Here is a 24,940-nt window from a genome sequence, read left to right as displayed (position 1 = left end):
GATTTCTTCACTAAAGATGTGGTATCTCTGTGCTTAGGAGCCTGTGGATTTTTCTTTCATGCATTTGTCTAATCTCTTTTGAACTCACACAAACTTTTGTTCTTTGACAAGGGGTGGCAAAGATCTCATGGTGTAACTAGACACTGTGCAGAAACAGTCATAGGTTAACATGACGTACAAGATACTTCAGAAAATATAATAATGCTGAAGGACTAAAGATCAAATATTTATTGTGAAACAAAAAGTATGCTAGGTTCCAATTACTGAATTATAATCAGCTAATCAATATTCTTTCATGGTTTTTATTTTTCATGCCAAAGATTAAACCTGAAATAAGCAATACCTTAAAATGTGTTGGATGTGGTCATGATTTTTATTGTATAATAATAATTAATAAAATAAATAATTAATTTAGTCTTCTCGTGCTTCTGAGATACTGTCACAAGATCTCAAAACTCAAATGTTATACTATATGTGTATATGAGAAATGTAGAAAATGAAATGTAGTACTCTAGAATTAACAAAATATTTCAGGCAAAAAGAACACTATTCAAGATGCTTCAGTGCACTAACAGTGTTCTATATTCAATGTCTCTAGCAATGCTTATAGTTGACCAGTCTATCTACGATGCTTATTAGGAAGAATGACAAGATTTTTCTCTGAAGGGAAGGCACAGAGGGGGCTTGCCCACCCATCAGATCACATAATAAATGACAGGTCACCTCCCATGGATAGGGCCTGAAATTTATCACTTGCATTAGAGCTTTTGACCCAGCTCAGCAGCCAACAGTCCTGTCTCCCTGTCACCAAGGTTAGTTTTCAGGTCTATGGTATGAGACAGAAGAACATGGAATAGTCTGAAGACCTACATCCAGATCTAAAATCAATGCCCACATTCAGGGATAGTCCTGCGAAGATAGGCAATTTGCTTGTGCAACCATTCAGCCCATGCTGCCTTAGCATCGCAGTGCTTTGCAGCCTGAAATGCCCATGTATACAAGATACTTTGTTTCTCCTTAGGGACAAAACATGAACATGTGAAGGTACAGCTAAGCTAGTAGGTGAAAGAGCATCCAGGAACATTCCCAGGTGCTGTCTGATGCAGCTGGACTGGCCCTTGGCCCGTGCCTGTCCCATGTGAGCCAGTCCCTTCCCAAACAGCTCCTGGGATAGTTCCAGAGTCACAGTATCCCACGGATCAATGTGGGGTGGCCAGTGCCCTTCAGCAGCAAGGACTTCCTAGCAGAGGCACGAGCTGCTCCCTGCCAGCTGGCCTGGAAATGCTCCCCAGCATGTTTCATCTACTATGATAAGCAGAGTGGCCAAACGAGAGTAGGAGATCCTGCTCTAGGGACCTCCATCCCTCTTGTTAAAGGTGGGCAACTGTGTAGTCAAACCCCGGATATATGAGACTCTACTGATATTCAGGCACTTGGACATACACAATTAGAACTGTCAAAAATTTTCCAAAAATAGTTTCATTGACACTTAATATTTTCACCTGAAGTGTTCACCTCTAACATTACACATTCAAATGTCTAGTGATTCAAAGCCCTGACTCCAGAGTGAGCTACTGAACTACTGGAGAACCTATATTTCACCCTGGGCTAGCACAGCAAAGGAAAGTCGTGAACCCAAGCCTCCCCAAAATTGATCTAGCCTACCCCAAATAACTCATTCTTTGTACCAAGCCCATAATATGTTTCTATAATTAGCCTTGCACAATCCTAAATGAATTTAAAATAGATTCTGATATATTTCTGGAGTGTCTACACTTGCAGACTGCAGTAACATGTTCCAGACCTCTGAATGCTCTAACTCAACTTTTGCCTGCATTTCAAGATGTGCTACATATTGTCTTCAAATAATGACTTCTGTTATTGAACTGCAACAAAGGCAAAACAAAAATCACAAGTGACCCATGAATAATGGTCACATCTGTTCTATTAACACTAAGCCATATGAAGCTCTTAAACATATTAATTATATTTTATGTATTTAATAATTGAAACTACATTTTATTTGCTTATTTACTACCATGAGAAAAGGAACACTGCAAGTACAAATGTAGTATTCCTTAAACATATTTTATGTGTTCCCAGCAATAATTTCTTAAAATAACAGCATTTTTGTTGGTAGTTGGTGAATTAGCAGCCTGTTTAATGTATTTTTACTGGCAGTTTAGATGCAATAATAATTTGCATTGAATACATTTACATTGTAGCTATAAGTTACACTAGATGATTAGCAGGAATCAATGAGATTTCCTCTTATGAGTCAATTCCTGGCATACTAATGGAAGAAAACAGCTGACGCTGCATTTCTTCTATAGTAATTGCAGCTAGATTTGTGGTTCATTTTTCTGAGTTAGATTTTTTTCTGTTCATTTTTTTAATTGCATTGTAAATGTACAAATGGGCTGTAACAGGAGCTACTAACTCTATCTTGTTTCACAAACTGGAATATTAATTTAACAAGGAATAGTTATGTCATGGTGTATGGGCAATAACAAAGCTGCAGCTCGTGTAAATGTTGAGTTTCTTTTGACGAGGCTTTTTTGGACTAATCTGTCTTTCTAGGCTCTATCACACTCTCTAGGGGTGCATATCAGTTTTCAGAAGTCCTGGCTAAGGTAAGATTTTAGTGACTAAAACTCAGAAATCCCATCAGCCTACTAAATTTAATTGGCATCTCCCTACTTAGCTGGGTATCCAACTTTGATTTCCCAAGGATATTCAGAAGTAATTATTCTGAGAAGGTAAGTACCAACCTGCCATCTAGAGCTCTGCTGCAGCCCCCACATCAGTAGACAGCAACTGACACTGTTAACTAAAAAAACACTAGCACTCCTAGAGAAAGTCAGAAATTCAGTTATAGGCAGGACCCAGACTAAGACGAGTAGTGGTGCACAGCTTTTCCAAAATGGTTTAATTGTGGTGTGTGTGCATTTTACATTAGATATTGTCATTGGGTAAAAACTGAAAACAGACTTTGGATTAGGAACTGTAGTAAAGTATGTTTGCATAAAACAGTTTACGGGCTTGTGGTTAAACAGTCATGTAGTCTGTGAAGAATTGGGGATCTGGCTGCCCATGCTAAAGGGAGCCTAGAGCTCATATATCCTGCTGTCCAGACAAGCTGACTACTTGTCTACTACAGAAAACATGATGATAGTGCCAAGAGATTCGTTGATATAAATGTATCTATCTTATTTGCCCCTTGCAATCTCAGTGAAAAGTAGTTAGCTGGCTGGACCAGTCTGGATGACACTCCGAAAGTCTTCAGAAAAATCTACATTTCTCCATTGATCTGAAAGGGAAATTAGGTACTTATTTTGGTTGCATTGTCCCTTCCCCTTGATTCCTCCCTCCCCTAATTCCCAGTTATACGAAGCAAGACTTAAGCTTAGGTAGGTAGCCTAGGTCTGCTCTGTTGTTCTTTTGTCCGGAAGGGATATACATGATGAAAAAATTTGGGAATTTAATTATCAAAATACTTGCTTTTTTTTTCAAAGTATCATTTTCTGTAAGAAGTTCTTCAGTGTCATAAAAAATTATTTTTTTCTTTTGGATGAATTGAAATGAAATCTTATTTCTTTTAATTCAAAATGTCAAATCCCAAATCCAATTTTGGGATACCCAATCCAATATTGAAAAGCATATTTGGAGGAAATTCTGTTCATGACAACCTTTTCATGAGTTTGTGGGACTGTCCCTGACCAGAACAGCTGATTTTCAAAAGTTAATCATCCGGACCTTCAAAATAAAATTAATATAACGGTAAATCTCCCAACAATTCCTTTAACCAAAGGGAATACTAACCAAGAACATTAATCTTTCTTTGAGGAATGACATCATCAAAAAGAAAAGTTGGCAACTCAAGAAACAAACATGAAGACTGGAAAGCCCTTTAGTTATGCATGATAACTGTACAAAGAAGTAATGAGATATACTTAAGCAATCTGTCATAAGTTAAATTCTCATGGAGAGAAAGAGAAGAGGAAAGAAGGCAAACCTTCTGTAGTGGGCAGTTCTGTTGGTATCCATCAGTAACCCCAGCATACAGAAGAATACAGAACAGCTAATATAAAACAAGGGTAGCATCTCAACTCCAAAAGATCTATATTAAAAAGCTTTTTGAGGCTCATGCATCTTCTCTGAGCTTTATTAAATTTAACTTCACAATCTCAACTTATAAATCTTATTATTTGAAGTATGAACTGTCTTTCATAACATCTGACACAGAAAAGAATCATTCTTCTGTAAATGCTCATAATAGCTTGGAGGGTAACAACGTTTTTCAGGAAAGGTTTGGGGTTGATTTATAACCTTCATTTTAGAAATGAAATTGAATAAGTGCTTAAAGACATGTGAGCCTTGTAGCTAGTTTTATCACCGTTAGAGGCATTTCTGATAATAGAGATTCCTTCTTAAAAGGAAAAGCAGTCCTGTTTTTTATCAGACATTTTGTATGTCATGTATTTCAAGCATAGATGAAGGAGCTGTAGAAACGTCAGCTCCTAACATGGTCCCACCTTGAGACTTCAATGTGCCCCTCTAAGATCCAGCATTTTATCCATGTTTATCCTTCCCCAAATATCTGGGTGTCCCCTGGGCGAGATGTGTAGCGTTCCTGAAAGGATCCATATTTTAAATATCTTTCTCACAACATGCGTTAAGACTGAGCCAAGAGCCAGGTTACTCCCTATCTACCAACGTGGCTAGACTTGTCATTACATGACTTGTCTTCAAACATGAGTAGATCCACTGGCTGCTCTGAAAATAATACAGCTTACCACAAAAGACAGAAGTTTTTTGGAAAAAAACTCATATATCAAAATGGTTTCTCTGCTGATGTGGAACAGAAAAATCTGAAAAAAGTTTTGGACCATTCCTCAAAACTTTTGGAACATTGAAGTGATCTTATTTTTAATAGCCATGCTTAAAGCTGTTATACACTTTTTAAATTGTCAGAACAATTTCAAAGGCAGCAAGAGGGAGAAGGGTGAAGATTTACTTTTGTCAGCTTATAGGTCATTTTCCTATAGACAGAACAATATGTTTGATATATTTAACAACACATAAAGAAGTGTTAGCTGCATTCTCAGAGTGGCTCTATATTTTGATGTATTTTTCTTTTCTACTCATCAGTCTCTGGAAACTGTATGTATTTCATAACACAGATCTACAAAGGTACATTACTGCTACCAGCTAGAGTAAAACTAAGTTTCAAATCCAGTGAAAACTGGAACAAGTGAAGAACACACATTGTAGCAAAAATGTTCATGCATTTCTGAATTCACCTAATACCCCAGTCTGTCTTCAAAAGAAAGGGGAGGTAAAAAAGAGAAAAAAGAATGCTGGAGAGAAGAAATTATTTGTTCAGTCTCAAGTGTTGGATGGGTCGTTTAACGTACACACACGCACAGCTGGAAATTATCACTCCTCTGCGAAGGTGCCCTTTCTAGAATAGGCTGTGAGAAACATCACCTTGGACTGCCCCATAGCACGGCTCTGCTCCTCAGATTGGCATCAGAAATGTGTATAAACCTACAAACTCAGGGAAGCAAGAGCACCTGGCCAAGTGTTTTACTGCTGGGTGGAGCTGAAAATAACCAGTCAAGGAGCATCAATTACCTATCAGAGACCCCAAGCACCAAGAGGACGTGGTTCAGGTTGGTCTTAGGTAAGTTTGCTTAGTCGCTGCAGTGTTGTGTAACTTGGCTTGGTATTGTAGACCTAATCTGGAGTGAAAATGTTTTATAGGGGATGGAAAATGTCTTTTCTGATATCTAATATGACCAGCTTTCTGAGCTTCGTGAGACTCTATACCAAAGGTTGTGAGTAAAGTCTGTGGTCTAAAAGAAAAATTACATGATATTTTTGGAAGGGAGCAGGGGTGTTGTGGCGTTTCCTGTTGGGACACAGGCTGGGTGTTTGCTACTAGCCTGACTGCCTCTTCAGCAGTAAGGAGTCCTGCTGAAAAGGAAATTCAGGCTGTAATGATGTCTATCTTAATAGTATGTGGTGGATCCCCAAACGGTCATGAAACAACAGATCCTGACAAACATTCAGTTTTCCTGGAGAGTAATGAAGGTGTTCAATGCTTTTAGCTCCCTTTGGTTATACCCAGCTGCTCTAAGCCTGGTTTATGGGAAGAAAGGCTACGATGTTGCCCTCTTTGGCTACACCTATGCTAGTAATTTAAATCTGGGTATTCTTCCTGGACTCTTGAACCCAATCTTCCATACTGCTAAATATTTTTAGACCCACTCCTAGCCTCGCTGTGGGCTGGGGCATGAGCACTATCCCAGAGAAGCCCCAGGCGCAGCCAGATTGCTCCGAGTAGGCAGCTTGCATGCCATCACCCTGTTTTTTGAGGCTGATGGTTTAATAGTCTAGGCACAGACTTTTCTGTGCCATTTGGTCTTGGTGCTGGAGAACAGCCACTGACATGTTTATTGATACAATATACATTTCTTACTTCTTTTGTGAATTTAACTGAGGTCGTGAACCCCAGGCCATGTAATCCTGGGCCATTCTAGATATCTGATGGGTTCTAAGATTCCTTTCCAGGCAAGAAGAATTTGTAAATCAAGGGAGAAAGATATGTTTAGTTTCTCGTACAGAGCTTAGATGGGTGAACTCTTTTTGCTCTAGAGGGAGCAAAGGGTGAGTACTTTCCTCAGATAGCTAGATCAATTCATCACTGCATTAATGTAAATCTGGAATTGGTAAAGATATAGAAGTTTTATATCTAAGATTGAAAAAAATGTCTGTTCTCCAGAGCCTTAGAAGATATAATGATGGAGGAAAAAGGGCAAGAAAAGGTGATAAGGCAGCAGGAAGGGTAGGATAATTGGAAGAAGAGAATATAGGAAAGATTTGTCTTGAGTTGTAAATATTCAGGATATTATTTCTGACTGTGGAAATTACATTGGACTCAACACTGCCAGTTGGTAACCTCTGGATGCTTGTGCTAAATAAGTGTTAGCTGTAACATCTTCACTGACTGATGAATGCATGATCCAACAGTTACTTATTTTTGTGCTGATTTTAATACCTTAAGATACTAATTGGCAGTATTGGAACACTGTCTCGAGTCTGCCTATATTGAATTTTGTTCCGGTGACTAATTTTTTCCTGTGAGAAATTGCTGTCACCTTGAAATATATATCTTTGGACTTAACTTTAATATGGTCCTCATAAAAGCAGGAATTGGCCTTTGGCATAGTTTAAGTTTTGATCTTTTTTGCATTAAAAACTGCTGCAATAGATATTTCATCTCATGTATGTCTCGTTGCATCCTGGGACCTTTCTTAGGAGCCTGTCTTCTGCATCATTCTTACCGAGACAGAGACTTTATTTGCTGACCCATAATAAACTTTTCTCACACAAAGCTTTCACTGCAAGAGGACCGATTTAAACACCGATAAATATCAAACTGCTGGGAAAAATAATCCCTTTTGTTTTAAGAATGTTCAGTTTCAGTCAAGTTTCTCTTATGAATTCGCCATTATTGCTTCATTCTGCCTTCACAGGGAGATAGCTGCTATGCAAAGGAGACACTCTTGAGCTTGGGGCTAGCCTTGGCCATGTCTCAGGTCTGTGGTGTGGATAGTCACAATAATTCTCTGCACATTTGTGGCAGGGATGAGTATTGTTCCTTTTTGGCCAGAAGCAGAACTCCAGTGCTGTGGCAGGGGTATGCTCAGGAGAGCTTAAAGGGGAGCAGGGTTCCAGTGCTCTCAGCCTAACGAGACGGGAAAGAAAGAAGAAAAGCCCTTAGACATTGCTTCAGACTCCTCAATTGCCAATTTAGGCAAGCAGTCCTTTTTTTTCTTTTTTTTTCTTTTTTTCTTCATTCTCTGCTTTAAAGGATATGAATGCCAAACATGATAGCTAGAGTGTGTAATTAAACTGATAACCAAGGTCCTGTAGGTAAAGTGGTTCTCATAATCAGTGACAGAGTAATGAGTTCATCTTGCAAATCTACTGTTTTCAGGCAGGCATGAGCGATTCTTACCTATGCTATGGAAACTGGGACTGCAATTAGCCTGTACTAAAAGCTCTGCTAAAGGTAGACTATATAAGATGCAGCTCAGCACCGCTTTAACAAAGCTCTACAACTGTGGGACAGCCATCAGACTGCAAAACTGTCTTGGATGTACTTGTAAAATCGTCCATAGACATCCAGAGAGTGAATGCAAAGTAGGTGATCATTACAGCATAAAAATAAGTGTTTAACTCTTTCACTGCAAAACTTTGATACTGAACAGATCCTACAAATCTACACCTAGTCAAAAAATGTTAAAGTTATTCTTGGAGACTATTGGTGGTGTAATATGGCTTGGAAATTATTCCTAGTAGTTTAATTTAGAATATATCTGAGATTTTAGCAATGATATTTTTAGTTCAAAACAGAGATGAAATGCATAGGTAAATTCCTTTTTATTTATGATAGGTTGATGTAAAAGTTGGGGCACCAATATTAAAAACAAAAAAACCACCATGGAACAAGCAAGGAATATCAAAATAGTGATAATTGAAGTAATGTCTGTGTACTTCAGGTAATATGTTAGCTCTTCAAGTCAGATCTTTCCTTTTTACTTCTGCTAGAATGCCAAGACTATTTTTCATGTTGCCAGATATTAGAAGTTGGGGACTTTTTTGGACAAATGTCCAAAAGGACAGAACAGAAGACAAAAGTCTAACTATATAGATATAAGAGGTGTAAATAAATAAATAATAATAAATATCTTGATAATAATAAAAATCTTGAGTGTAAGGCAATTTAAATTTTGCATTGTAAGAATTGTATCAAATAGAGTGGATTTAAAATGGCAAATAGTGGGATTGAACCAAAGCAAGAAGTTCTGTAATACATTATTATTTCAATATTGCCTGCTTAGGGGACCCTTTGCCTTGGTTCATTAAAATTTATCAAAGCTTTTATTTTTTTAAAAGTCAATTACAGATTTTTACAACACAAGTGTGCACTTAATTCCATTTTATTGGACTAAAATGATATTTATTGTACTTGTAAAGTGCAGTGAGAAGCTGAATCTGACTTCAGAAAGTGATTAATGGTATCTTGTTTCTAAATTAATGACAGTTTTGCAGTATAAAGTTCTCATTAGAAGAGACTAACTCTCATGTTTCATAAGTACACGCCACATAAAGGAGGATTTAAGGTTCCTTTTCTACTGATGTTGTACTTTTTACAAACTATGTCCTGACCAAAGAAAGGTCGTGGGCTATGAAGATGGCTATTTAAATTCCTCTGCAAAACAGTTGTGGCCAGGAGGAAAATGACTTCTGCCTGTCAAATTCTCTGTAACTACCTAAACTAGAATTTATCCAGGATGCAGAAGATGATAAATTCTTTCTTGCAAAAAGCTGAGGTGGTGGGATTGAGTCTTGATGGCAAACCAACAAGCAAAATGGAACTAACAGAAGTAACTCTTCTTCTTGACCATAGCTTTCACAGGTTGACCAACAGATGGGTTGGGAGAAGGGTGGGAGAAAATAAGAATGCAAACAGAAGTGATAATGAGCCTGGTGAGGGTTGTGAACTGTGGGATGAAAGGAGAAGGCATTTTTCACTTTCAGTGGGTACAAAATCTAATCTAATCAGAAAATGTAACCAATATTGGTGCATAAGTCAGATTCTTCAAGGTCTGAACTTCCTTTACTTCCCTTTATTTGAAAATAAAGAAAGCAGAAGAGGAAGTCAGGTTTTGTTTCTCAGGTCTCTCCAAAGAAGAGGAGGCATGCGCTATAAACCTCTGTGCATGCTGTTCTTTCTGTGGAAGCTGAAAACTCTGCAACCATTTAAAAAAAAAAAAAAACCCACCAAAATATTTTGTTCACCTTGAACTAGAACACTTGAAATACTCCCTTGAGCAAAATATCCTTTATTTGAAGATAATATTAAACCCCAAAATATTTCATCATAGAGAAAATAATTTAGTAAATGATAAATGATCAAATGATATGATAAAAATAGAACAGCATATTCTAAGCTTTATACATTTAAAAGGAATTTTAGGAGTTAAGCTTCATAAGGCAGTAGAATAATGTAGAGATATAATTTACAAGTTAAGATATTAACATCCGAGAGGGATAAAATATGTTATGCTGGTCTCAGGTACTATCCTTATTATTATTGTTCATCGCTTAGTAAATGGTGACATCTGTAGTTTTGATAGTACAGTACTTCATTCCTTAGAGCAGTGTAAGCATGGCTTCTTTCCAGTTAGTACAACCAGCCCTATATAAATGACAGGTAGTACAATTTTCACTTCTTGAAACAGCTTTACTGGATGATCCAGGGTTCATATGTGAACACTTGCATATTTTTACTAGATCTGGGAAGCCTGGTTAGCAACATCTTCCACTTCAGCCATGGTCTAGCTGCCTGCATTTAAGTAGTCTTTAGTGAAGTATGGGCTTAGACAAGCTACCTACAGTTGTATTGTCACTTTTCTAAAAGCCTTGTGGCATCTGGTGTCTAACAAGGCTCCTATGAAATAATGACAAAAGTCTGATTTTGATCCATATTTGGGATCACTAAATTACAGAATGATACCAATGAAGCATAGGGTTTTCTAGCATTTGTTCAAGTGGAAACAAGAATTTCAGCTGTACTGAAAAACTGGCACTAGTCATTAGGATACAAAGATATAGAAAGATTGATAAGGCAGGCTTTTAAAAAGGAGTGAAACATTGAAAATGACATTGTGAGCATCTAGAGTCACAGACAGCAGCGTGTCTTTGGGACTAGCTGTGTGGTGGCTGCCTCACGCACACATGTGCTATCGAGAAATGAACAGCTCTTCCTCCACATCCCAAGTAAAAGGCTCTAAGACGAACAATTTGCCAGAGAAGCTCTGTGACCAACAGCCACCTCAGCAGCCTGGGACAGCTGAACAGCACAACATGATTCACTCAGAGTAACAGGGGAAAACCCACTACTTTTATGACTCTTTAACCCAGTTCGATGCTGAAGAAGAAATTGAACTTTTGTGTTGGTACTGCTCTGTCAGTGAGCTTGTATTTAATTTTCCTTTGAGCCCTTAAACAACTCCATACTGCATCTGTATCTGTTCCTAATCAATCATGTTAGGCCTTTTTCTGCTCATCAAGATCTATCACTCACTTGTGATGCACAGAGAAATGCTTGCTCAGATGCAGTCTCCTGGGTTTCCTCTCCCATTCCTCTCAGTCCCACTCTTCTCTGGAGTCGTCTGGCTGGCAGTCCATTTTGTTGTATGAAGGCTGTTGATGTCTGGTGAACTCTTTAAAATGGTTTACTTTATTTCCTGAAATGTGGCTGGATAAACTAAGTATTTTTTAATGTCTCCCTCTTTCTTTTTTCTTTATTTCTTTTTTTTTTTCCTTTCTGTAAGTAATTCAAGACTATCTTATAACACTTATAATAGTGTTTTGGTACGCCAGCTTCAGGATGCCCCATCAATAAATATTGAGTTGCCTGTGGTTCCTTCTTTTGCTGTCTATTTAATACAACTAATGCCACATGCACATTAACTGCATAATTAGTGGCAATGGCTGATATTCCAATTCAGATTAAAAAATATCTTTAATTAGTGTTATCACAACCTTTGACAAGTATAGCCTGCTTTAATGACATCCTATATTCATTATTCTGTAACTGTTCTAATGAACAGTTTAATTTCACACTCTAGAAAGTAATTTTTGTTTGCTTTTATCTCTCTTACTCAGGAGACATCTGAAAACTTTGCATGTCACTAAGGCTCTTGTGCTCTCCGGAGTTGTCTGTGCTCTTTCCCAGTGACAAGAGAAAAATGGGGCCCTTAAACTTGTTGTCCAGCCTCTGTTCAGGCAAGGAATCCTGGCTGAACAACACCTTCTGCAACCTTGCAGGCACAACCTGGTTTTAAGCTACAGGACACAAGAAACTAAGGGTGCCGTCAGTAGCTTCAGAGTAATGGAGCTGTCAAACGCCTTCGGGTTGGGAAGCAATGCTGTGCACAGTATTCTCCAGCCCTGTGCACAGAAAAGGGCAGGAGTCACAGCCGAGGCTCCCAGCCAGGCTAACAGCATGGGGCAGCTGGTACCGGGGTCCCATCACTGGCGCGGCCAGCCAGTTCGGTGGTGCCTCAGCAGAAATCGATATGCTCCCTGCTTAAACACTTTTTTCCCCTGTTTAATCAGTCATGTGTGAAGCGATTCAGTTTAACCTTGGGAAGATGTTTTGTTTTATTCATTCATGACTCCCAGAAGTGGAGGATGTATAGTTATAGTGAAATTAAATGATAGTGTCCAACAAGCATCTCCTTCCCTGAGACATAGTGTTTTTTGTTGCAGTCTAGAATCAGTGGTAAAGACAAAATCCTATAACTATCCATTGATTAACCTGGAGGAAAAAAGTATTACTTTTAATCTCCTGTCTTACTTACTTGGAGAACATGATTAAATAATAAAAAGAAAAGTCTCGATTAAGCTTACAGGACTTTCACCCATGCTATCCTCTACCCTCTTCCACATTCTCCATGAGTATTGAATTTTTAACCTGAAGCTGCAGCAGGAGCATAAAAACATAGAATCATAGAATCATTGAGGTTGGAAAAGACCTCTAAGATCATCAAGTCCAACCGTCGACCCAACACCACCACCCACTAAACCATGTCCCTAAGTGCCTCATCTACTCGTCTTTTAAATACCTCCAGGGATGGGGACTCCACCACTTCCCTGGGCAGCCTGTTCCCATGTTTCACCACTCTTTCAGTAAAGAAATTTTTCCTCACGTCCAATCTAAACCTCCCCTGGCGCAACTGGAGGCCATTTCCTCTCGTCCTATCGCTTGTTACTTGGGAGAAGAGACTGACACCCACCTCGCTACAACCTCCTTTCAGGGAGTTGTAGAGAGCGATGAGGTCTCCCCTCAGCCTCCTTTTCTGCAGGCTAAACAACCCCAGTTCCCTCAGCCGCTCCTCAGAAGACTTGTTCTCCAGACCCTTCACCAGCTTCATTGCCCTTCTCTGGACACGCTCCAGCACCTCAACGTCCTTCTTGTAGTGAGGGGCCCAAAACTGAACACAGTATTCGAGATGCGGCCTCACCAGTGCCGAGTACAGGGGCACAATCACTTCCCTCCTCCTGCTGGCCACACTATTGCTGATACAGGCCAGGATGCCATTGGCCTTCTTGGCCGCCTGGGCACACTGCCAGCTCACGTTCAGCCGGCTGTCAACCAGCACCCCCAGGTCCTTTTCCGCCGGGCAGCTTTCCAGCCACTCTTCCCCAAGCCTGTAGCGCTGCATGGGGTTGTTGTGGCCGAAGTGCAGGACCCGGCACTTGGCCTTGTTGAACCTCATACAATTGGCCTCGGCCCATCGATCCAGCCTGTCCAGGTCCCTCTGCAGAGCCTTCCTACCCTCGAGCAGATCAACGCTCCCGCCCAACTTGGTGTCATCTGCAAACTTACTGAGGGTGCACTCGATCCCCTCATCCAGATCATCGATAAAGATACTGAACAAGGCCGGCCCCAAAACTGAGCCCTGGGGAACACCGCTCGTGACCGGCCGCCAACTGGATGTAACTCCATTCACCACAACTCTCTGGGCCCGGCCGTCCAGCCAGTTTTTGACCCAGCGCAGAGTACACCTGTCTAAGCCGTGAGCCGCCAGCTTCTCTAGGAGAATGCTGCGGGAGACGGTGTCAAAGGCCTTACTGAAGTCCAGGTAGACCACATCCACAGCCTTTCCCTCGTCCACTAGGCAGGTCACCTGGTCATAGAGTGAGATCAGGTTGGTCAAGCAGGACCTGCCTTTCATGAACCCGTGCTGGCTAGGCCGGATCCCCTGGTTGTCCCGCTCATGCCTTGTGAGCGCCCTCAAGATGAACCGCTCCATAATCTTCCCTGGCACCGAGGTCAGGCTGACAGGCCTGTAGTTCCCCAGATCCTCCTTCCGGCCCTTCTTGTAGATGGGCGTCACATTGGCAAGCCTCCAACATCATGCATACCATCATGCCTGCAAAGTCTTCTTCTAAGGACCAGCTAGAAAGGTAAGATGTGGTGGTTCCTACCTCTTCAAACACTGAGTCTTTGGGGAAAAATCAGATCTGTAAGTAAAGTACAGACAGATCACAGTACACAGATGAGTGAAAGAAGGCAGGTGACGAAGTAGGGTTTAATGAAGAGTGATCCTTCTTTCGCAACTATTTAACATCCTCTCATCACCACCTTAATGCTTCCTCCCTCTACCAGTGCCCACACCCTGATGTCTCCTCTCAAGGCAACCTGACAGGCTGTTAATTCTAACACAGGTTGGTTCTTGCTTTTATGGAGAAACTGTCAGGCTGCAGGGACTAAATAAAAGGGTAGTTCAAAATGGCCTTTTCTCCTTTAAATCTACCCTCCAAAATATGTGAGCTGGGGGAAAGGGAGGAGGGAAGGAGTCTCTTCTGTTCATCTTGTGCTTCTGACTTCTTCTTTCTCTTTACATGTGTTTATATTTTTATAGGAATACAATTCTTTTTGAGCAGCAATCCTTTAACTATGCATTTGAAAAGCATGTTGCGGTGCTTCCATAACGTTACAAATAACTGCCCAATACTTCTGTTGTACAGAAGATGCATGAGACATTAATTAGGTTCCATTGTTTCTTTGCCTTTAATTTAATGTAGTTTCCATGACAGCAAAGAGAGACAAATCAGTCAAAGCCAATAGCTAAAACTGACAATTTGCATTCTGTTCACTAGCCTTAACAATGTGATGTACATTTAAATAATTAGATTGTCTGAGTGTTTGGTCACATGTTATACTGCTGTCTCTTCATTTACAGCAGTCTCCTGTAAAAATGTAAACTATTATGTGATGCTGATCTGCAATTCTGACTCTTTGCTATTTACAGAGAAGTCTATTCAAATCCAGTAAGGGGTTTTATCCTAACTAATGCAGTAATATTAGTAATAAAAGCAGGTTGGGAGCTGTTATGCTGTAGCCTAACTACATATTTATATGAAAGTTGTATATAGAGATGGCTGAAAGTAGTTTTAACAGAAAACCTAATGGAAAACTGCGTATTGACTAAAATCTAATTTTTCTCTTTCTTCTAAATGTCTTACTTCTACTAGAAAAAAACAGAATATCCAGAAACATCTTGATTGTCTAATGTTGGCCTCGATTCTCCTGAAAATTGTAGTCTGACGCATTTGCTCACTGATTCATTCAAGAGGAAAAATGAGAGGAGTTTAGGCACACCCAACAATGTAGTTTACATACATTTACATACTTTTTTTTAGAAAAAGCTTGTTTCTTACTGTATGAAGTGTTTAGAAAAAAAATTCTTTAAACATGTGATTTGTATTACTGTTCTTAATCATTAATGCTAGCCTGTAGGACAGGTATCTAAGGTAGTTGCAGGTTTCCCCATGTAGAACTGTAAAGAAGGAAAATATGAAGTCATTGCAAATTTTCCTAAATGCTGGCAGGGGATAAATTTGGCTTGAATACTCTCTTGCTGTCAAATGGATCTGATTTAGGTTTACAAAATATGGCAGCCTTCTCCGAAATGGTCAGCTGACTGTATGAACAGTGTCTCCCACTTTAAACTGCTGCTTCTGTTTTGTGTGATGGAAAGCACTGACATATTTTGTTGAAACACACACACGCAGAATATCTCCTATTTTCAGCTGTCTTTCTGGAGCATCAGGGTCTGTGAATATGTCTCCTAAAATAGCTCCAAAAGTAATTAAACACGAGGTATTGCATCTGTGTCTCATTGGCACAAGCCAGAGAAGTTCCTGCTTTTTCTAAGAGAAATTTGAAGCAACAGAACCTTCAAAATACAAAAGTTGGGGTCAGACACTGGCAGAGTGGTTGTCACATTTTATGACAAGCTGGACAAAAGTGCCCAATTCAACTGTTCAGCACGTTCAGTTGAAAAATACTTAGCAGCAGCTGGGGAGAGCTGGCTGAACAGTCTCTGACTTGATAAGACCCCATTCTGGGTGGTATGCAGAAGATGATCAGATAACGAAAGTTGTGTACTCCACCCCCTCCCCAAACACCCCCAGCCTCACCTTGAGTCCTTCTAGAGGTAGTCTTATGGATGTCTATGAAGGCTCAAGCAAGTGACTCTAGTATATCTTACAGAGAGCAAGCCTAGATACACACCCATCCTGCTCCTCCAAACTGGTAATGTGCTATGCATAAGAAATGTGATTTTGTACCTTATACCCCTTTCTGCATATAGGAGAGATCACGTTGCAAATGGTAGAAAACTCTGCACAACTTAAAAACCAAAACCACTAAACAGCACAAGGATGTATACTCTGGAGGGGGTTCAAGTAGTGGAAGAAGGACTTGCTTGTTTCTTTTGGGTTTCTTTAAAGAAACCAAACACTGGAAACAATTGCAGTGGAAGAGAAGACAAGCTCGTGTCCAAGACTCTTGAGATAAATGGTCTTGCTGAAAGGTTTAATTGGGATGCACATTATAAACTTCCATTGAATAAGTAACAGTGGACTGGAGTAAGTGGTTGCTGTTATTATTTGCCTTTAAGGAAAAATACCAGGCAAAAATTGACTTATTTACATTCTGCCTTTGACAATAAAAAGGTCCACTTTGTACAAGAAAGGTTTGCTTTGGCAAACCTGTTACTTCTGTTAACATTTTAGGAAAGCGAAGCATTGGCTGCTGAAGAAAACAAGGCACTTGTAAAGCCTGAGGATGGATGTATGGACGAGGTAGCTATGTGAAAAAGAAAACTCTGAAAGTGCGTTTGACGTGTAAAGATGTGATGAGAGTAAAAAGAATCACAAATGAAAGCCCAGAATGAACCTCCTGATACAGGATGTATCAGAGAATTAGGTCATTACAAAAATGGCTGGGTTGAATAGGAGTCTGATTACAGTGGTGACAGCCTGCATTCAAAGAGAAGGAGTTACAGGAGTGTGTTAGAGACTGGTTCATTATTTGTGAGGATACTCAAAACCCTCCCCTTTGGCTCAGTTTATTTTGGAGTAATTCTGCCTCTCTCTCTATGTACTGCTGACATAATCTGAGTACAAGACAAACTGAAAGCAGAAATAATGACAGTGAGAATGTTAATGGGGCTTTCTGGAAATAATTAAGTGTGGTGGGTTGACCCTGGCTGGAGGCCAGGTGCCCACCAAAGCCGCTCTTTCACTCCCCTCAGCTGGACAGGAGAGAGAAAACATTACGAAAGGCTCGTGGGTCGAGATAAGGACAGGGAGAGATCACTCACCAGTTACCGTCACGGGCAAAACAGACTCGACTTGGGGAAGTTAGTTTAATTTACTACCAATCAAATCAGAGTAGGATAATGAGAAATAAAACCAAATCCTAAAACACCTACTCTCAACATCTCCCTTCTTACCGGGCTCAACTTTACTCCCGATTTTCTCTACCTCCTCCGCCCCAGCGGCGCAGGGGGACGGGGAATGGGGGTTGCGGTCAGTTCATCACACGTTGTCTCTGCCGCTCCTTCCTCCTCAGGGGGAGGACTCCTCATGCTCTTCCCCTGCTCCAGCATGGAGTCCCTCTCACAGGAGACAGTCCTCCATGAACTTCTCCAATGTGAGTCCTTCCCATGGGCTGCAGTTCTTCATGAACTGCTCCAGCGTGGGTCCTTTCCATGGGGTGCAGTCCTTCAGGAACAGACTGCTCCAGCGTGGGTCCCCCACGGGGTCACAAGTCCTGCCAGCAAACCTGCTCCAGCGTGGGCTCCTCTCTCCACGGGTCCACAGGTCCTGCCAGGAGCCTGCTCCAGCGTGGGCTTCCCACAGGGTCACAGCCTCCTTCAGGTATCTACCTGCTCCAGCATGGGGTCCTCCACAGGCTGCAGGTGGATATCTGCTCCACCATTAACCTCCATGGGCTACAGGGTGACAGATTGCCTTACTGTGATCTTCACCACGGGCTGCAGGGGAATCTCTGCTCTGGCACCTGGAGCACCTCCTCCCCCTTCTTCACTGACCATGGTGTCTGCAGAGTTCTTTCTCTCACATATCTCCCTCCTCTCTCTGGCTGCAGTTGCTGCTGCACAGGTTGGGTTTTTTTTTTCCCCCTTCTTAAATATGTTATCCCAGAGTCACTACCACCATCGCTGACAGACTCGGCCTTGGCCAGCGATGGGTCTGTCTTGGAGCCGGCTGGCATTGGCTCTATCAGACATAGGAGAAGCTTCTAGCAGCTTCTGACAGAAGCCATCCCTGTAGCCCTTCTGTTACCAAAACCTTGCCACACAAACCCAATACAATAAGTCTTGGAGACAAAGGATGGGTTAACTTTTTGTCTGTAAAGGGGTATGGAAAAAGTATCTGGAATCCTGTTCTGCTGGATCCAGGAGACTGATCTGACAGCAAATATGCATAGAGGCTCTAAAAGATGTGGTAGTGTGGTGCATCTGTGAAACTACCACAGAAAGCACAAGCGTCAGGAGGAGAAAAGAGCATGGAATGGGGCAGAGGTTTTTGTAAAGAAATAAATACAATTCTAGCAACTTTCAAGTCAGACAACATATAGCAGAGACCAGTGCTACAGGGGCCCAGGGAAATGGGAGTGCCTCATATTTAAGCCAGGAGCATATTTACTATGAAGAGTAAATATGCTACAGAAGGAAAGAAGTATGCCCAAACAGTTGGGAAGCAGCAGAATCTTAAGTACTCTGCAGAAGAAGCTCTTTGCCCCTGAAAGAACCGAAGTTCTATGGTAACTTAAGAACAGGAACAATCATCATTCCGGTAAGTGGTACCTTCCCCTGCAGTAATGCTGTTTTGGCCTCTGACATAAACTAGTGTAAATATCTCTTAAAGACTATTTTGTCTCAACTCCCTTCTTTTTTGCCAAAAAGAAGAGAGAAAATAGGACAGCATAAAATGCTATGTGAAATGTACCCATGCTTGTAACTTCAATAGCTCCTAATCCATGCAGAGGCTGCTGGCAAAGAGGGCTTCTGTAATCCCCTCCTCAGCTCCCTCTGTGGTGGGACAGGCAGGTGGGAGGGCTGAGATAAGAGCTCTTCTGGAGGAAGAAAGAAGCTTCTTGAGTTTGTTGGGGGGAAAAAGTTGTATGATGGAGTCATCAGGGCATAGCTGAAGTCTAACTCTGGTGGGAAAACTAAGGATTCTGTGCCAAAAAAATGGCTACAAGCTGAAACAGTCTTTTTTTTTTTTTTTTTTAAGGGGCTTTTATATATCTTTTTTCCTTTGCTTTCCAAAGTATGTAGACCAGCCCGACTTGTGTTTCCCACATGAGATCTATCTATCAAAGCACCTCACTAACTCACAGGAAAAACCACCTTAGACAACTGGACTAGGCTAGTTCAGTCTGGGTAAAATATAGAGAGACTCCTATTTTAGGTGGGGCTTTTTTGGGGGAGGGATTTTTTGTTTTGTTTTTTGTTTTGTTTTTTAAGGTATTGTTGCAAGGCAAAAGATGCTGTAAAGTTGTCTTCTCTCTTCTGAATTTTAGGCTAACAAATGTTTTACATTCTTCACTGTGGAAGACAAAGCTTTCTATCCAGACAGGCAATGCAAATATCCTTCTGCACTCAAGTAATCATAAACTTTCCTTGATGACCTTGAGAGAACTTAGCTAGCTAGAGTTCTTTCTTGTCTTTTGAGTTTGAAGTTGTCCTCTCATCCAAGTTGCAGTGGGTTGTTTTGCAGATGAGCTTTTTTTGAACTAAGAATTCAACTGAAGCTAGCATCTCTTCCCTAGAAAAATGTGAGGGGAAAAAATTTCCAGTATTTGAGACTGCTGGAATAGCATATTTTTAGCACCGAGGCCAAAGATTCAAGGTTTTGGTTTCCTATAGCTTAGTTAGTCTTCCAGAACCCACAGGCTCATTAGTGCAGATCAGTTTTGATGGAGAATGAACTGAGATGACCCAAACTAGAATGTATTGGTCCTTATTACAGAAATTTAAAGTGATCATGAAGAGGTAAATGAATTTATCCATAGCACAGGAGTAAATGCCAGTCCTTTTTGGAGAAAGAGGAAAACTTTTTGCAAACAACAGTCAATAGCAGAGAGGTAGCTAAAACATCTGACTGCATTTTATTAAGTTCTTTAAGGCTGTGTCTGTATTAGCAAGGAGCACAGTGCTTGCCCTCTAAGAATGCATTTCTAGAGTAAAGCAATTGTTGCTGAGGTTCTAAGATCCATGCTATGTTCATTTCAGGGTGCTTTGCTTCAGACTAAATCTAGTTTGAACCTGTGGACTGAGTCCCTGATGGTGTGCACTAGGTACATCTCTAAAGAGCATCTTCCAGTTCCTTACAAAATGAATTGGCTCCCAGACTGTTCTGGAAAGTAACTGGGGCTGTGGAGAAAATCACTTCAGAAGTATGCTCCTCGTCTAAACTAAAGTGCTAATTTAGACACATTTTGTGCTATCTATCTCCTGGATGTCAGTAGTTCTCAATAAAAATATTGTGCTTCAGGCTTATGCCACTTAGGAGGCATTCAAAAGCACAACTGTAACACCTTGCTTAGACACTGAAATCAAGAGCCTATCGTAACAAATGGAAATAGCAAAGCTCTTCCAGAGAGACTCTGATGTCCAAAGGACCACCAATATGTTGCACAAAAAGTTGATATAGACTTGCATGTACAAAGCTTTACTAGCAGGGTCCATAACTGATGCCATACATTGACTTCAAAGTTATTGGAGAGAGTGGGGGCATGGGCAGTGGGAGCATGGGAAGGAAAAGGAGAGGAAAAATAGAGAGAGGGGAAAAAACTCAGTAATGGCCAGCTGGGCGAAGTGATAGGGCCCCAAATGAGCACCTTTACCGGTGCAGAGGTGTTTCCCAACACTGTTCTGTGGGAGTTTTATAGCTTTTAGCAGGACTCCCTCAAACTCCCTGTCAGTTGTTCTTGCTTATGATGACATGAGCACCCATTGGAGCACACTTCTTCAGGTGCATGTGTTGTATGCTGACTGGCTGCTAAGCTCTGTACATCCCATATTGTTAGTTAATATTTTAGGGTATGTAAATGATTATGTACCATGTTATCTATGGGGCTGTAAAGTTACAAACTAGAAGCTGCAAGGGGAATGTGAAGAGTATGGAGTTACAGACCGAAAGCTAAAAGGCCAATCCACAACACAACACTGCAGTATCTGGCAATGCAGTGCCGTGAAGGCAAAGGCACTTGGAATGCTTTCCCTTGGGGTGCAGGCACTGCCACAGTGTCTTTGGGGTGTGCAAGTAAAAGGTCACAAGTGAAGGGTGTGCAACATAACTGGAAATGAAAAGTCCTTCCTCAGTATTACAGTAGTTAAGGCACCTAAGGCACCATGCAACAAATATTTTGGAATCGGTCTCCAAGGACCTGGTTCAGAGCAATGAAAAGCTTTGACCCTCATTAAGTGGTAAGCACCCTGTGGTTCATACCGTAGATAACTATATCTTTGTCCTTTCAGACATCTACTACTGATTTCAATGCCATTGTGTTCAGAAAAGTCTCCTGCTAATTGCTAGTCTTAAATATCTGCATTATACTGCTTCCAACCACTGTGTGTAAAATTATTTGATCAATATTTTATGGTGGTGGCTTCTTTAGAGGCAGAACCATTGATTCTAATAGTTTAAAACAAAGATAGAGGACTGTCATCATTCAACAACAGTAACTACCTCATAGTAATTAGAGTTAGGTACTTAGTAATAAGTAATAATGGTAGAATACAAAAATGATAACCGGAGGCTTTTATAATTAAAATTGCTAATGGTGAGTCATAGACAGCAGCTGAAAGAGAGGAAATGAAAGATGCATCTGTGTGGCATTTTCAGCAGCCAGATCTGTTTCTGCTTAAACAGGAAGCAGCCAGGTTATCAGAACAATTTTTATCTTTCAGAGAAATAAATAGTCAGCTGTAGAGGGAACTGGTACCTGTCTTTCCTTCAGTGAAGCATGTGTCTGTCTGATGAAGCTGGCTATACTTTCCTTTCAGCTGAAGTTCTTATCCATATAAGAAAAGTGAAGGATACATCTGTAATGCCAAAATTATTTATCCCTGGTGTAGATAAAAAATCAGGATCTGGCTGTGGAGAGAAGAATTATTACTACCCTTCATCTAGACTTTCTCCTACCCTTGAATTTCCTGGGTTTCAGGAGTCCATAGGTGAGTGCTATCACATGCACTGTCAGTGCATCAGTGGCATTTGCCTTTCCTCTAGATGTCTATTCTTTGCTGGGAACATTACACTTTTCCTCAATGTTCTGAAGAGTATTGCAAGGAAAACATACCCTAAGAGTTATTTAGCTCAGTTTCCACAACACTAAAAGGCACATATATATGCAACAAAGATGAAAATTTCTTCCACTTCAGGAAGAGGTTCTTGAGATCCAGTGAATTTACTACTAGCAGTTTAACAACTGTAATTTTTGTCTTGCACTTAAAGTTGTGAACAGCACAGAATTCATTTAAATATGACAGACTTTTCTTGGCTGAAGTCTTTGCTATTTCAAGTTCTATATAAATTTCCATAGAGGATGGGTGTGAAATGCTTTCATTCAGTTGTGACAGCACTTGTACAGCAATTAGCAACATTCATGCCTTCTTTGCACTGAAGGAAAGGATTACAGCAGGTTAAAGGCAAGAAAGTACTAGACGTAGCTGCTACTACTACCACCATATTTTGGTTTTTGTTTTGTGTTCTAGTTGTACAGATGAGAAGATTTGCATTAAGCCTGAGTTGTATCACCAGATTTATACCAGTGTAATTTTCTGAGTTAATAAGGCTACCCTAATTTTGCTCTTAGCTCAGAATACTCTTTCTAATCTCTTTCCTCAAGATCAAAATCTGAAAGTATAACTTCTCACAGAGACAGGTTTTCTATGTGTTTAAAAGCCTGCTCTTTCCTTATACTTGTTTTCTTCCTCCTTTTCCTTTTGGTCTCTTGGGTGTTGATTACAAAGTAATTAAAACTTCTTGCTGTGGAAGCAAAGGTTTGACTCAGAATGACATCAGTAGCGGTCACCACCCAGCCTTTCTCTGTTTTCAATAGGTCCCGAGACTTTTTGGCTAGGAATTTATAAAGTTGAAAGTTGTGAAAGGTACAAACCTCTCTCTTGTGTGCCATTACCTGAAGCAGTCTTCAGAGGAGCCTCAGGTCATCCAAGTGTAACTGGTTCGTGCTCTGGAACTTGCAACTTTCTGCCTTCCTTCTTTATCATCCTTTTTCTGTCCTCTCCCTGCCTGCTCCTTCCTACTAATTTCTTTCCTGATCTTTATTTGTTTCTCTTTCAGCTGTTTGCTCCTATTACTCTTCCTTTTCAGTAAAACATTTTTTTCTACTTGTTGACATCAACTGGTTAACTGGCCTTTTGAGGTAAATAAAAGCAGCACCAATAATACCGTCCATTCTTGCATCCATTTGTAATTATTAATGCAATATTTTCTGGAATACAGGAAATATGACTTCCCTTTCACAATGCTGCAAATGTCTTGCCACCCACATATCAGCCTGTTATGTGTATTTCCTAAATATGGCTATCTGACTAAAAACGTTGTACGTGGTCAATAACCAGTTCTATTGCTAGCAAAGAATCTATTGAATGTAGGTACAAGGAAAGACATTTAAATATCTGAGAGATCATTATATCTATTTTTAAGGATCTATCACTGTTCTTCTGTGCTACTGGTTGTTTCAGCCTGGTGTTATTATGGTTGACTCCAAGGTACTGTGCATGTGTGTGGACCATTGTTTCTGACTGTCCTTGTATGTGTAGTAAACACATAGTGTCTGATAGCTACATATCTCCGTGGGTTTTTTGTCCATTTGCAGCTGATTTACAGCCTCAGAGCCCTTATCCATAGAAACATTCAGTACTAAAGCAAAGGTCAGTACTATAAGCAAAGCTTCACAGAAATTAATTTCTTTAATGTGGACAGGTGTTATTATGGCTAAAGCTTTCTGAAGATTTTTTTTCATGTAGGCCGGTGCTGTGGCTGTCTCAGGAATACTTAAGTGATTGTAATAGACATAAACAGGAGGTGAAACAGTTTATTCTGTCATGAATGTAAGAGGAGTTGTGGCCTGTAAAAGGAAAATGTAAGGATTCTTTGCTATTTAAATAGAAAACAACATCTGAAAGACCTGGTTGAATAAAATAACCAATAAACTGACCAAACTTTCTCAGATTCGAGATTTACTGATATTCCACTGTATGCGTGAAGTCTTTAAGGTTGTACAAGTGTTTCTGGGAATGAAATTTGGTCCTTTGGGTTATGCTGTCTGTAACACAGATTATGATAAATGCATGCAAGTTATCCAAATGTCTAAATGGTTTACCTCCAGCAGACTCTAAACAGACTTGGCTTTTAAAACAGATGCATCTTTGTCAGTATGTATATTTCATTCTATAGTGGGATGCCTTTTAAAATCTTCAGATCAGTGACTAGTTGTCAGTGAAACTTTAGGTAATATTTTGATGAGAAGAATTCATTGACAAACCTTCCAATAATAAAGTGTTAGGTCAAAGTTAATTTGAATGTTGCACACTGAGATGTCATTCTTTCCTTGCATTAATGCTTCACGGAGAACACAGTGCTGCATTAAAGCAGCCTAATAATACTCAGTCATGTCCAAAGTGTCAATAGTGTTCTCCTGTGACTTATTAAAATTTCTGTTTCCTGAGGGCTACTGCAATGATACACTTCATTTTCCTCTAGTAAGACCATGCTGGTTTTGGGACACTCTCATTTCTTCTTGTATGCTCAAATCCCTGATTTTGAAGACTTGTTTGTTATGCTACTGTTTTGGGTTTTTTTGTACCTTTCAGTAAATTTAATGTTTATTTAGTAATTATTTCTGTAGGTCCCTTGAACTCCATTAGAAGTTGGAAAACAGTATCACTTAAAAATTGTTATTAATATTATTATTATTATATAATGGAATATATAATCATAGAAT

General features: G+C 40.2%; 1 protein-coding gene across 1 annotated transcript in view; it reads left to right on the top strand.

Annotated features, from left to right (window-relative positions):
• Positions 1–24,940, top strand: part of STK32B (serine/threonine kinase 32B) — a 194,369-nt gene that overhangs the window by 42,128 nt on the left and 127,301 nt on the right. The window lies entirely within an intron of this gene.

Source organism: Aptenodytes patagonicus, chromosome 4 (assembly GCF_965638725.1).
Source record: "Aptenodytes patagonicus chromosome 4, bAptPat1.pri.cur, whole genome shotgun sequence".
Classification (NCBI taxonomy): Eukaryota; Metazoa; Chordata; class Aves; order Sphenisciformes; family Spheniscidae; genus Aptenodytes; species Aptenodytes patagonicus.
This window is presented reverse-complemented; position numbering and strand designations above follow the sequence as displayed.